Here is a 15,142-nt window from a genome sequence, read left to right as displayed (position 1 = left end):
TTTTTTTTAAAGATTTTATTTATTTATTTGACAGAGAGAGATCACAAGTAGGCAGAGAGGCAGGCAGAGAGAGAGAGAGGAGGAAGCAGGCTCCCTGCTGAGCAGAGAGCCCGATGCGGGACTTGATCCCAGGACCCTGAGATCATGACCTGAGCCGAAGGCAGTGGCTTAACCCACTGAGCCACCCAGGCGCCCTCTGTTAGTCATTTTAAATAACTTTAGAAATTATTTTCCCTAAAGTTTTTGGAGCATGAAAGAGTGTGCAAATGAATCTGGTTTTTTTAACAAGCATTTTGAAGTTCAATCATTCTCTGCTTTCTAGTTAATGATGATTGTGTGGGTTTTATATAGTTATGTTTTTCTTTTTGTCCTGTATTATTTATGGAGTATATTTGTGGAGGTTCAGAATTGGGCAGTGCCCATTATCCTTGTTCCATATACTCCTTTTTAAAAATGTTTTAAAATTATTTTTAACACCTTAATTTTATTTTTTTCAGTGTTCCAAGATTCATAACAACAACAACAACAAAAAAAAAAAACCTTAGATGTTTGGTGATTTAAATGAAAAATAAATTTAAAAAAACGAAACATCCAAGTTATAAAAAGAAAACTTAAATGAACATATTTATAATAATTTAAAAAGGAAGTCCTAATTTAATGAAGCAAACTACTGGCTAGCATTTGAGGAAATAAGCACTCCAATAAACTTTTTTTTTTTTGGTAGTGTTAATAATACAACTTTTCTGGAAGGAGATCTAGAACTAATTATCTAAATTAAAATGTATATACTTTATCCCAGCAATTTGAGTAACAGAAATTGAGTAATAGAAATTTACTTCATTGGGTGATATCTGGGTGGCTCAGCCAGTTAAGCACCTGCCTTTAGCTCAGGCCATGATCCCCGGGTCCTGGGATCAGTCTCGCATCAGCCTCCTTCCTCAGCAGGGAGTCTGCTTCTCCCTTTGCCTGTTGCTCCCCCCTTCTTGTGCTCTCCCTCTAACAAATAAATAAATAAATAAACAAACGAATAAATAAATAAATAAATAAAGCGGTTCTCTAGAGAGAACTCTAGAGAATGTATTTTGAAAAAGAAGAGAATGTATTTTAAAAAAGAATGTATTTAAAAAAAGAAAATTACCTCATTGGTATACCTCAAACGAATTTCTATTCATGAGACTGCTCAGAGTAGTATTTTTATAGCTAAGAATAAAGCAGTCATGATATCCTGATATCAGGTGCGTCTACTAAAATATGTTCATACACACACGCACACACACACATCTGGATCATATGATTGACTGCTATACCATATAAAGTGTATGGAATATGGAAGAAGTATCAGTTTAGATTAGGGAAAGATGAGGTAATGTTTTGTATTTTGGGGGTTTGAGGTGTATCTGAACTATCCAAAATCAAAATGCCTGGGTGGCTCAGTTGGTTAAGCGGCTGCCTTCGGCTCAGGTCATGATCCCAGCGTCCTGGGATCGAGTCCCATATCAGGCTCCTTGCTTGGCGGGGGCCTGCTTCTCCCTCTGCCTCTGCCTGCCAGTCTGTCTGCCTGTGCTTGCTCTCGCTTCTCTCTCTATGAGAAATAAATAAATAAAATATTTTAAAATAAAATTCAGATATTAATTAGGAATTTGGATCTGGAGCTTAATAAAGATAATTAGACCATATATGTATGTGTATATTATTAGACTATATATGTATGTGTATACTATTTTATATACATACATAAATATATGTGTATATATTAATATACATATATATACCAAATATGGTTATATAGTTTTATAGATATATAAAGAGTTGAAATTTATATATCAAAAAATTATGTGTCCTTGCAAATGTAAAATTTTTTATAGAATTTCTTTATATCTTTATAGAATGATATTAAGGACAGTCCATTGAAAAGCACCTACCTATCATTTAACATTTATGATTTCAAAAAGTTTATAAAGCAAGTGATTTATGTATCACTACTAATAAGTGTTTTACTGTTTTAAATCACATGGATAAAAAATAAATCACAAAACAATTACATGGATAAAAAATAAGAGATATCATTCAAAATACTGAAAGCACTTAAAGAAAAGTGGCATATGTTAGGAAACAATAATAAGATGATTACTGGCTTCTCATCACAAAAATACAGAAACCAGAAGACTGTGTAATAATGCTTTAAAGTGTTGGAAGAAAAAAAAGGTAAATCTAGAATTCCACATAAAGCAAAAGTATCTTCCAAGAAAAAACACAAAGATATTTTTAGATGTTTTAGCTGGAAATTTAGAGTTTCAAGAAGAAATGAAGAGTAAGAGATTTGGTAAATATGTGGAAAAACATAAAAAATATAAAGTATAATTACCCAAAAAAAGGAGACAGCTCAGTTGTCCATGAAGAAAACAGACAGAAAAATAAAAACTGTGGACTCTTATATAATAGAACACAATCCCAGCAATAAAAACAAATGAAGTAATGATAGACAAACATTACACTGAGTTAAAGAAGACTATACGATCCACTTTATATGAAGTGTTAGAACAGACAAACTAATCTCTAGGTGTGGAACAGGAATTGAGTAGGAGGGATGATACAACTTTCTAGGGTGAAAATGATGTTCAACAGCCTATTAGGACTTCAGAGCACAAGGCTATACATGTTGGTGAACACTGGCCAAACGATACACTTCAAGTTTGTACATTTAACTTTTTTTTACCTTTAAAAAGCCCATAAACAGAGTGGCTCAGTCAGTTAAGTGTCCGACTTTTGATTTCAGCTCAGGTCGTGGTTTCAGCCCTGTACTGGGCTCTGCGCTAAACATGAAGCCTGCTTAAAATTCTTAGTTGCCCCCTGCTCCCCAAATAAATAAATAAAAATGAGAAAATAAAAAAGTCTATAAACAAATACTGAATTCTACTTAAATATATGAATTATATTTAGTGTTTATTGTGAGGTCTGATGGTGTTTGCAACTTATTTTGAAAAGCAATATGGAAATATAAAGAGTGGACAGATGGTTTGAGTAGTGCATAGATAGATAATGATAAATTAAATATTATAAAATGATAATTGAAGACTCTAGGTTCTGAGTGTATGGGTGTTCATTACACAGGTCTGAAAATTTTTCTGTAAGTTTAAAATATTAATAAAAATTTAATAAAAATTTGGAAAAATGTTTGGTTCTAGAGCTAGATTATCTGGATTCAAACCTGGGCTTTAACACTTTCTAACTATGACCTTAAGCAAAATACTTAACCTCTCCATTCCTCAGTTTCCTCAAACATAAACATGAATAGGAAGTGGGAATAAGAAAGGGAATGTGAGCATTGAAAGAGTTAATAAATATAAAGCACCTAGAACAGTGTCTGCTGGTTACTACACAATAAATACTAGCTTTTACTATTGAATCCTTTAAAGCATGGTATTTTTATGGTTAACCACCTTTTTAATTGAAATTATTGTATTATTTCATGGAATTTATAAAAAGAATAGGCAGAATGTTATTTAATTTCTCTTTTTTTTAAGATTTAATTATTTTAGCAGGTGTGGCAGAATCTCAAGTAGACTCTGCACTGAGCACGGAGCTTGATGCAGATGCATCCATGACGCATCCAGAGGCATCTCATGACTCTGAGATCATGACCTGAGCTAAAACCAAGAGTCAGCTGCTTAACTGACTGCTACCCAGGTGTCCCTTATTTAATTTCTTACTGATAAATCAAAGTAATAATATTCAATTATAGTAACTGCAATACTATGACATCCTTTTTTTCTTTAAGATTTTTATTTGTTTGACATAGAGACAGCAAGAGAGGGAACACAAGCAGAGGGAGAGGGAAAAGCAGGCTCCTCACTGAGCAGGGAGTCCAATGACCCAAGGCTGGATCCCAGCACCAAAGGTAGACAGTTAATAACTGAGCCACCCAGGCACCCTGAGGAATACTAAGCAATACTGTGACATCCTTAAATAATTTTTAAAACTCAAAGAGTTCTGCTTCTTACATTTTCTTCTGCTTTACTTATTTATATCTCTTTTATCATCAGACTTCTAGATTTTATTCCTTCTGCTACAAGTTACTTGCTTCTATCTGCTTCTTCTTCTAATAATTGCCTCCAGCAATCTTGGCAGTCCAAGATTTCCAATGGGGGGAAAAAATCAACCAAACTTTAAAGTTCTGGCTCTTCTAAAACTTCTCCCTCTTCCTTATCCTAAGTGTTGTTTTCTTATCCTGAGATATAGCTAGAAGGATTGAGATTGATGAAGGTTGACTCTTGGATAAATAAGGCAGAACACACGTCCCTTAAGATTCCTAGATTCCACTAAGCTTTAGAAGAAGCTGATGGTGTTTCTTTTTATTATAAGAATAATCTAAAGTATGTCACAGTTATTACCCAGTGACTTAATGTCTTAGTGGTATAACTATTTCTATGTAGGTAGACTGACTGGAAGGCAGCTGGCTGGAGAGACTTAACATAACATAAATAGCCATCTAGTCCAGTAAGCATACAAGCTCCAGTCTCCAAAACTGGTTCAGGCTTCATTCCATTTACTGTATAATTCATATTTCTGGATTCTTTGTGTATCTCCATCTTTTCACTCCAGTTAGTGACCACTTTGTTTAATGCCAACTATTTTTCTTGGCCCTGGAATTGTTTACTCTTTCTTGACTTAAATGGCTTTTGATTTTATGGCTCTGATCTTTACATTCTCTGTAATTATGTTCTGCCCAGAGTTCAAGGCTCCTCAATATGTGTGTCTGATCCTTTTTAGCCAAGGCTCCTCAATATGTGTGTTTGATCTAGTACTGACCCACTTTGGATCTTAGTTCTGGGCTTTTGGTGGCTTCAGATTTTGTTACCTTTTATCCCTCCTTAGTTCCCTTGTCCTAACCCCTCTCAGACCCCTTGGAGCAGATTATTGGGATAGGTTACATTGCAGAAAGAACTATTATTTTTAAATTTTTTAAGTTTTTAAATTTTTTATTTTATTTTTAAATTTTTATTATGATCTTATAATATAATATATAAAATATTATATAATATAATGTACATGATATATAGTTATAATTTTATAATTTTATTATGAATTTTTAAATTATTTTTATTTTTTATTATAAAAATCACATTTTTATTATAGTTCTATAGTTTAACATTTTAATTATAGATATATTTGAAAATTGAGCTTCAATTTTTCTTTAAAAAACTGTTCTCACTGTAAGGGCCTACTTAGCCAGAGCAGGCCATTTTGTTGTTTATGTAGTAAACTTAGATTGACCCTGCCCCGTCCCCCCAGAGGAATTTACTTAGAAACAAGTCTGGGAAACCAGTAAAATATGACTGACCAACCAGCCCCTGATAACAGAGCCCATATACCAGGAGTGTCAGGTCAGAGGGAGGTAACAGGGCCCAGAATACAAGGATGAGTCAAGCCAGGTGGAGACATCCAATCAGGGAAGCACCTCCCTAACCACCCAAGAATGTGGACCCTGCCTTTTAGGCGCCAATTCTGACCTGAGTGATAGGCTAGTTCAAATAGCTACTATAGGGTGAATTGTAATTCAGTTGGCCACCTGTGTGTAGCCAGGCTCAACCACATGCCCTTTACTCTATAAAAGTTAGTCTGTGAGGCTGGGCGGGGCGGCCTCTTTGCAAGAGACGGGCCTGGCCGGTCAGTCTGATTCTCGATGCTTGGTGTGAAATAAAGCTTTGCTTGACCTTCACTTTGTATCAGGCTCACTCCTTTGACCATGGATCCAACACTCACATTTTGATATGTCATTTATTTGTTTATTTATTTATTTATTTATTAGATTTTATTTATTTATTTAACAGACACAGATCACAAGTAGGCAGAGAGGCAGGCAGAGAGAGAGGAAGGAAAGCAGGCTCCCTGCTGAGCAGAGAGCCCAATGTGGGGCTCAATCCCAGGACCCCGGGATCATGACCGGAGCCGAAGGCAGAGACTTTAACCCACTGAGCCACCCAGGTGCCCCTTGATATGTCATTTATGACAGTAAATTTAACCACAGTGTTTGCTTTTGACATAATTTATTTAGCAATCATTGTGGAATATATACTTACTAGGTGCCAAGCACTGTGCCAGACAGAAGTGCTGGAAATATTAATAAAATACAGTCACTGAATTTAAGGACAATGGGAGACAGACTTGTAAGCAAATAAGAACCACATCATCTTGGTCATCTCTGAAAACTAAGCTTCAAGAGCAACAAAGACTGGAATTAAAGTCATCTCCAAAATGTCAAATTTCCAATAATCAGAACTATTAATGTCTCTCTTCTTGGGAGAGGAGCAGTCTAAGACATTAAGCATCAGAATGACATAGTCAATATACCCAATAGAATTAGAAGTCCATAAGCAGGGTCAGATAGCAAAGTCTCTCTTTTTGTATCAGATTGCAAATTTAGGAAGAAAGGTGAACAGAAGGAAAACTTTGTGGCAGTTGAAACACCACTGTGTTGCAGTTGCATCCACTACTGTGGATGCAGTTGACTGGGAACAGGATCTCAGTGAGGGTCTCCTGCCTCACTAAGGACTTTCACTATACATAAAAGTGATGAAGACAATAGGAAGTGAGGTTGCCAGGAACACAAAAGTAAAGTTGATTCTGTCTGAAATATTCCTACTCGAATCTCCCAAGACAATGAAGGTTTTGATCCCTACCAATCAGTCTGTGAAGGGAGTCTAACCCAGCATTCCAAATCACTTGATGTCCCAAATTTCTCCAGATGTTCTCAAAATTTCTATTGCTTTGTGAAATTGACCTCTGGAATTTCTGAATTATCCCTTGTTACCCCCAAAAATGAGCAAGTTGTAAAGGAGCCAGGATCTTCCTAGAATTATATTCACAGTGAACTTAATCTGTCAGATCCTTGACCAAAAATTTTTGACCAGAGGCCATGTTAGGGTTCAACAATTGAGAGAAAAGTACCCTTTGTTTCTTCTCAGAGGAATGCAAAGGGCCTCTGTCAGGCAACCAGATTCTACAATTTGCCTTCAATCCTGAAGTACTTAATGCAACTGGCTCCTCTGATTTGTAAGACCTGACCCGAGTGTCTGTTTGAAAAAAACCAAACTGGCACTCTCCCTGGAGCTTTTGGGGACATTCACAACAAGCTGACCTCCCTAAGCATCCTCTTAATCTGCACTGACACTGTTAGAGTTCCTTGAACCTTCATTTTTGCCCACCTTTGAGTAGTAGAACTAAACTCAGAGATCCACAGACTGCCTGAAATCTATGACCAGATAGAAGTGTTCAGAGCCAGTTGTCACATAAAGACAACCATAGACCTCTAGCACCTAGTTTGGCTCTGGCTTAACTTGAGATGGGCACAAGACTTGAACAATGTAGCATAATGTGAGCAGCTGACTAGATGTCAATCCTGGGGCCTCTGATAGTACAGAGAAGGTGAGAGGATGGTGGTACGGATAGCTGTATGGAAAGAAAATCCTCTTCACAGTGGATTTGAATTATACCAGCTCTCGACTGCAAGTTAGAAGTCTCCTGGTGCTAATATTGAAAATCTAGAAAGCAGCAGCCCAAGCCACACAGATAATTTCAGAATATCTTGAGCTTGGGCCTCTTGAGATAAATCTAATGCAGCTTGCTAGACAGATTCTTTTGGCTAATAGCCAGGCTCCATCCATCCTCATTTATAAAGAAAGCAGAGACATCATTACATTTGGGGGAATTGTTGTTTTTTCTTGTCTGAGCTCCTAACTATAAGAGATAAAGCTATACCAGAATTGCTAAGGCAAATACCTGCTTAGGAACATAACTCCTCCAGATGATTCATGTGTTTTTCACCTCTTTAGGTACTTTTTATGTATTTATTTATTTACTCCTCAGCTCTAAAACAGTTCTCATTCTCTGCGTGTTTAGTTGGCAATGATCTTACCAGATGTAGCCATTTTGCCACAGAGGTCCTGCTGCAAAATACCTCTAATGTTTAAAAACAAAGAAATGCAACTGGGACATCTACCTTATCCTATTGCTTCCAGTTCCTTCCAAGATAATGAATCTTTTTCCTTCTACTCTTCCTCTTGTTTCCAGTACATCTAATCTCATATTTAAGTAGCATGGCCAAAAGTCACAGTTTTGGAGGACAGTTTGGATTTATGTCTATTGTTGAGAACTAATTTTTTTTTAAGATTTTATTTATTTATTTGACAGAGAGAGAGATCACAAGTATGCAGAGAGGCAGGTAGAGAGAGGGGGGGAAGCAGGCTCCCCACTGAGCAGAGAGCCCGATGCGGGGCTCGATCCCAGGACCCTGAGATCATGACCTAAGGAGAAGGCAGAGGCTTAACCCACTGAGCCACCCTGGTGCCCCAAGAACTAATTATTAATAGCATTCTTTTTCCTTTTCAAAATCATCTTTAGTGGGATGACGAATGACACAGCCATCCAAGCAGAGAACCAATGTTCCATCTCTTTACCTGAGTTCCAAGGGAAGAGACTACGTGGATAGAATTCTGTATCGGCAACTACAGCTGCATCTTCTTAGAGATAATGAAGGACAGGTAAAAAAGATGATTCCAGAAGTCAGTGTTTTTCCTCTCACTCTCCTCCCCTATTCCTCAGTTTGATTCCCAAAGTAGAGCCTGCCAATAATGAAGTCAGGCTGGGAAGACAGAGTCCACACATGTAAGAAATGACTGCCCCAGGGCATGCTCAACTCCTTTACTTTCTTCCCACTTCAGGGAATGGGAACCACACCATCTAATAGCTGTATGGAAAACTCTCTGCTTTCTGGGAAGCTGGAGTTGATCCTAGGATGAGCTAGAGTGGCTTTGTCAAAGAGAATTATGAGATGTTCCACTGTATACCAGATAATATATATTTATTCTCCTAATGTATTTACTAAAAAGATTCATGGTAGCTCACAAGGGTATAGATCAGATAGCAAGATAATATAAATTAAGAAAAATAAAACAAAAATAAAAATAAGACAGTGGATCCACAGAGTCAGGATAATACCCCAAATGTCAATTTCACTTGGATATGGAATAGGAGATGAGGGCAAAAAGACTTCTCACTTAGTTTCGACATGGACAATGCATCAAGCTTATTGTACCAATGACATTCAGATAACTTAAAAAAAAAGTAATGACAGTAATGACAAGGCTGATAAACAAATTAACTTGAGACTGGAAGGTATTACATGCATAAGTGAAGGAGACAGAGTTAATGTGATCATTAAACTGAATCTATAGTGTTGAGAATGTAGGAAGCATACCAGCTTTAGTGAAGTGACCAATTTAGATTGACATTTTTGTTCATTGAGACCACTTAAATGCACTTCCTATATATATTATGGCTTACATTTCATCCTTCCCACGTTCTGTGATGACTCACAGCTACATTCCCTGGTGTAGAGCCTTTTCCTTTAGAGCCCTCTCTCCCCTTTTTTTTTTCTCCAGAATTTAGGACTCAAATGATATGAGACGCATTGATTTTTTTTTCTTATGGAGGATACAAAAATAGTATCACTGTCTTTTAGGAAGTAGAAAGCTATGAAGAAAGATGACTGAAGCTCATGAAATTTTGACATATATGGATAAGATTAAAATAGTCAATTATTTTTACTGTAAAGTTCTAGAACACATCACTGAAACTCTTCTCAATGGATGCAACCTTGATATGGAAGCAATGGGCACCCTCACAAAGTTCAGCTAGAAAGGTAAATAATATCTGTTTTTTTTTTGCATTATTTTTTCTGTTTGGCAATAGTTTCTAAATTAAAGTTGCATGGTACTCATTGGCCCTCAATTAAGTTGTCCTATAAATATTCTTGTTAAAGTTTGAGAAAGTATGTTTGCCAAGATGTTAGTCACACCACACTTTCAGTTCCAAAGACTAGAAATAATCAAATAGTCTACCCTAAGGAACTGATACCATAAATTTCAAAATCTTGCTATCACGGAATGCTATTTAGTAATACTGAAAAATGAGTCATATATGTCTGTGCTCATATGGAAAGATTCCCAAAGTAAATTAGTGAAAACCTAATGTTGAAATTGGGTTGCATTGTTTACCTTTGACTAACGTATTTTATAAGAACTGCATACATAGTGTTAAATATGCTAGTTCATGCATGATGATGCCCCTCTGGAAGGAAGGAAGCATCATGCAGGATGATGCTACATCTATGGAGAGGGATGGAAAAACTGTCAGGGAATTTTGTCACCTTCTGGCTAATATTTCTATACTATTTGAACATAATCTACCATATATTTATATATGACATTTTCATATATTTCATATATTCTGACTTCAGTCAAGTATTCCTAGAATACATCATCCTGCAGAGAAAAATTGTAAGTAAGTAACTTTCTCAAAAACATATGTAGGCATTGCCATTTTGTTTTGATTATATTCTCTAAGAATTATAATCCAGGAATTCTTCTGGATTAAAAAACTAGTAAAACACCCTTGTAAATAAATGAGTACCACCAAAAATCCCAACAGACAAGCCCCAACTGTCCCTTAAATAAAAAGATCTCTTCTGAAAACTGAATTCCCCTGCCAATTTAGCAAACTTAGATTCTAGTAATGGTTCATTAAAATAACCAGGAGCTGAGATCTTTACAAGTATCTTCTTGCCAGGGAGGAGGAGTGCAGGTCATACACATTCAGAGTGGTACATCTTATACTGAAGAGAAGAAATCTGGACAAAAGTATCATGTGACAAAATCTTAGCATCTGGTCTCAAATACACTTACCAGAATTAGCCCATGGAAAGCTCAGTGGATATTTGAAAGCCTCTGAGTGGATGCAAGACAGTAAGTCACTGTGTAGGATGGAGTCTCAGAAGTGAGCCATTATGACCACCAATGCAGGCAGGGAATGCTTCCAGGAACATGAAGGAAAGCTGCCTCAGTTTTAACTAAGCCCACTTGAACTTCTCTATAGCAACCTCATGGTTCACTAGCATGGTTCCCTTATTTCTATGGATACAATAACAACTTCTAAGCTGTGCCTGTCCAGCCCACCAAAGCAAGCATATTGGGGAAAAGCCAGAATCTTTACAGAACTAACTGTTCTTGTGACCCTAGTCAGTCAGACCCTTGACCAGAAGAACCTGGCCAGAGTCCATTTAAGAACTCAGGAAGGAGGAATGAATTTTTGCCCCTGCTAGAATAATACAAAGGAGAGATTGTTATACATGTAACTTCTATACCCACCAGCAAGCCTGAGGCCTTTTTGCATATCGTTTTAGATAAAATCAGATCTATGGAATACAAAATTCTTTTAAAAATTCCCAAACTGGCACATTTACTGGAATCCTGGAGGCCTCTTAGAACTGGCTACTTGCCTCTGCTTGTGATCACTCTGAAAGAGTTGGTCTGCATTTCCAGGATCTACTCTCACCCCAAAACTACTCTAGTTTTTCAAACGGAGAACCAAACTCATAGATACTCAACTCCTTCTCAAATTGGAGAATGACTTTGAAACATGTTAGGGTGAGACTAGATACGGACCAGAGACAAAGTTATAGCCTGTAATCAGGTGCTTGGACCCTGCAAACTCTGGGAGAATTCAGAGAATTAAAGACTGGTGGATCAGTTGCCTCACTCTAGCATATGTTCAACCAGGTACTGTGGCCCCCAAATCAGAATCCTTTGGTTCTAGTTTAAAACCAAACACTCTGTCCTAATCTCAGACTTTTAAAGTCATAATTTCTCTGGCCAGGGTTGTGGGCGTGGTGTCAGTGAGGGTGCTAGCTTCAGCATTTTGGTTAACCTTTTGTTTGATGTTCATCTAGTCAGTCTGGCACCTGCCTGCCACCACAATGATTGTGGTGTCCACAACTGTACACAGAGTAGTTATCCTCAGCTAGCAATAAGCTGAGTCACTTCAGTCCAGAATACTATGTATATACGAGGGATAACTATTTGCCAGACGAAGGAGGGATCTCCCACTGGCGTGGAGTACAACTAGAGTAAGTCTGATTTATAAATAACAATGAATGAACAAATCTACGGAAATCATAATCACGGCTGGGCCAAGAGATACAGACCAGCCGAAAACCATCCCTAGAAGCCCTCAAATGAAAACTTTCTTTTTAGCCTTAAAGGTTTCCTCCTTCAGCATTGTGGAGGTGACGACTTACTTGCCTGGTCTTGTTCAGCTCACACTAAAAGAAGAGAAAGGGGCCAACTCAGGGAAAATGAGATCTGTACAAGTTCATATGATAGTGGATGATTACATTGCCAAAAGCTAGTCAACATGGATGGCACTTGCAGATATCCTCCAATGGCTGACCAAATTGATACTGGTTACTGAAAATAGGAGAACCAGAGTCTCCCAAATGAAGTTTTATACTAATGCCCCCACCATAAGCTTTCAAGAGAGGGTCGATGATGCTAGGTATAGGGTTTTCAGTCAGTCTCTGAGTAGCCCCATTGTGGTACAGAGATCTAGGACTGAGAAGTATTAGGATACTTCTTCCCTAAGTAAGATATTGAGCAAAACACTGCTGTTTCATTCCCAGAGTGCTTTAAAGCTATATTCATCTTGCCTGGGCAAAATTAGTGGGAGTGTATATCAGCTACCCTACCAGAGCCTCTCCCACAGGAGGCTATGAGACAGAATGCCCAATTCCTACGTGTTTGGCTCTACCTTCTGTTCCTTAGTGGAGACTTCTAAGTAACAGCAGGTCTTGGGGCCTATGTCATCAGTGGTCTTTAAGTCCCTTTTGTTGAGCCTACATCCAATTTCAGGTTTTTCTACTACTGTTTTCAAACACATCATTGGAAAGAAGGGGTTCACAGTACCTCTTTCTTGAAGCCAGGATTATAATGAATCCCAGCAGTTAAGAGTAGAATATTGTATACATAAACTTTCACTTCTCCTACATAAATTAATGGGCCAAATAAATTTAGCAATATCTAATACACTTAAGGTCCCAAGAAAGTAAGACCGTAACTCTAAAATAAAACTTAAAGCTAAAAAGAGGAAGAAGATAGAGTTTATTTTGAGAATATTCAAAAGTATTTAAATATGAATTGTTAATCATGGCACACAATTTTGTGAAGATGGAGTCTCACAGGTTAGAATATACTTTGTACAGATGCCAAGAGATCGGAACCTAGATTTGAATATATTTTCCTTTAGTGCATTGTACTGAGGCTGTCAAAGCCCCTTTCGTTTTTATAGAGACGTAAAATGAGAACTAGAATAGTGAAGTGGATAAAAACATGAAATAATTCCTTATATAAGCAACAGTTACACATGATATTACATTCACAAAACCCTTCATGTAATCTGTGTTATTCAGTTCTTACCAGAATATGTAAGCTTTTGATGTCTTTTACAAATAAGAAGAATAAAGCTTAATCAAAAGTTAAATGACTCATTTTTAAAAAATGAAAAAAAATATCATTCTAAATCTCAAGTCTTCATTGGACTTTTAGCTCATCATTGATTAGCTAAGTAGCCTTAAAAATTACTTATGAGACTTATCTTCTTGATTTGTAAAATTAGTGGCTGGATTTTAGAAACTTTAATTAGAGCTGGAAAATAGCAAGTATGGTGGTGCACAAGGCTCTGTTTATTATAGAGCCCAGATTCCTTCTATTTTGCCATAAACCACTCTACTGAACAATAGTTAGGAAGAAAAGTATCTACAAAATACCACCCAAACTTCTCATTTCAAGAGAATTTTCTGACCAATACCCAAATTTGACTCCATCGTTTCCACTAATAAAGGGAGCATATCAGTATGTCATTCTACATGTTTTTATCATTTGTCTTGCTTTGACCAATATCCTAAGTAATAGAGGCAACATATAACCAGAGTCACAATGAATGCCTCATCACTGCTAGAAGAAAACTTCCAGAAGGTATGCAGTTTACAGGCTAAACAAGACAAAAAGAAAAACAAACCTGTTGATCCAAACAGTACCAAAATGCCCAGCCTTTTAAACTGGGCACACCATTTTCCATCATATTTATGCCTCTTTTTTTTTTTAATTTTTTAATCTATGTTCCTAATTTTATATCGTTGATTCACATATGAAAAGCACCAATCTTAAAATCACTAAGTTATTTAAAATAAGACACAGGATTCCTTTAAAGTATACTCCATTCTGCGTAAGCTTTTATCCCCTATATTCTATCATTGTGTCATGTAACCTTAAAGTCATTGCCATGCAGGGTTTCCAGAAATTAGAAACTCTACGTTCTGCTCTTAGTGTAAAGCGTCGTGACTTCAGAAGCTTACCTGGTGGGATGAGAAAACTGACCACAGGCACAGTGCAGAGTAAACATCCGCAGACCAATGCTGATTTTGCAGTAGCTCTCTTAATTCAGGTCCAGAATCTTGAATCTACTGCTAAAGACCTTAAGGGTGTGTATGGGGTGGGGCAGGCTGGGGGTGGGTGGGAAAGGCTGGCTGCAGGCGGTGGCTCTCACCATTCTGGGGCTGGGCACACAGCAAGAAAAGACACTTACTTGCAACCACGTGACGGGTCTCCAACAGTACCTGAGGGAACCCTGAGAAGCAGAACTCCCTGGAGCCCTTTTCTCCTCCTGGGCTTCTTTTTCTTCCCAGATCCCTCCGGCCTTCTGAGGAGTTCTGGTTGCTTAGGCGGTGTTGCTAGGCTGGCGTCTGCCCTCACCAGCTGATGCTACAGGCCACGATGGCTCGGCGGTGAATGGGCCCCACTGAATTCCCAGCTAGAGACGCGTCTCTGGGGTGGCTGCCCAGCCACTGACCCAGAGACCACTCCTGGCCAGATGCGCAGTGGAGCCCCGCCTGCCGCCTAGATGTTGTTTCTTGCGTCCTTCCCACTCCACCCTCTCATCTCCCAGCCACTCCACCCTCTCCCCCGCCCTCATCCCAAGGCCGGTGCGCGACTTCGCCCTCCAGACCGGGCGGGCGTGGGCGGGTTGATGCAGAGGAGACCCGCAGCCGCCAGTGCTTAGCTCACAACCGCAGCTGCTGCGTGCGTCTTACCCACAGCTGTGGGAGTAGGGAGGGGGCGAGACGAGGGGATCCGTGAGGAGGGGGATCTGATGCGAGAGCAAGAAAAGAGGGAGAGAAGAGGAAGGGGGGATTGCAGCTAAGGGTTTTAGAGGGGTAGGGAGAGGAGGGGAGAGAAAGAGAAGAAGGCAGCAA

At 38.2% G+C, this 15,142-nt stretch overlaps 1 protein-coding gene across 2 annotated transcripts in view; it reads right to left on the bottom strand.

The window, feature by feature from the left end:
• SCN7A (sodium voltage-gated channel alpha subunit 7) overlaps positions 1-14,912 on the bottom strand; it is an 86,011-nt gene extending 71,099 nt beyond the window's left edge. The window contains exon 1 of one of the 2 annotated variants that reach the window (XM_004744002.3): positions 14,476-14,912. The gene's annotated coding sequence lies outside the window, so the exon portion shown is untranslated. Of the gene's footprint in view, positions 1-14,245; positions 14,395-14,475 lie in introns of those variants that run through there. The other variant, XM_004744003.3, reaches the window with a different exon arrangement.
• Between the last annotated feature and the right edge of the window lie 230 nt (positions 14,913-15,142).

The sequence above is a fragment of the Mustela putorius genome, unplaced genomic scaffold (genome assembly GCF_011764305.1).
Source record: "Mustela putorius furo isolate JIRA1106 unplaced genomic scaffold, ASM1176430v1.1 tig00003869_pilon_pilon_pilon, whole genome shotgun sequence".
NCBI classification, from domain to species: Eukaryota; Metazoa; Chordata; class Mammalia; order Carnivora; family Mustelidae; genus Mustela; species Mustela putorius.
This window is presented reverse-complemented; position numbering and strand designations above follow the sequence as displayed.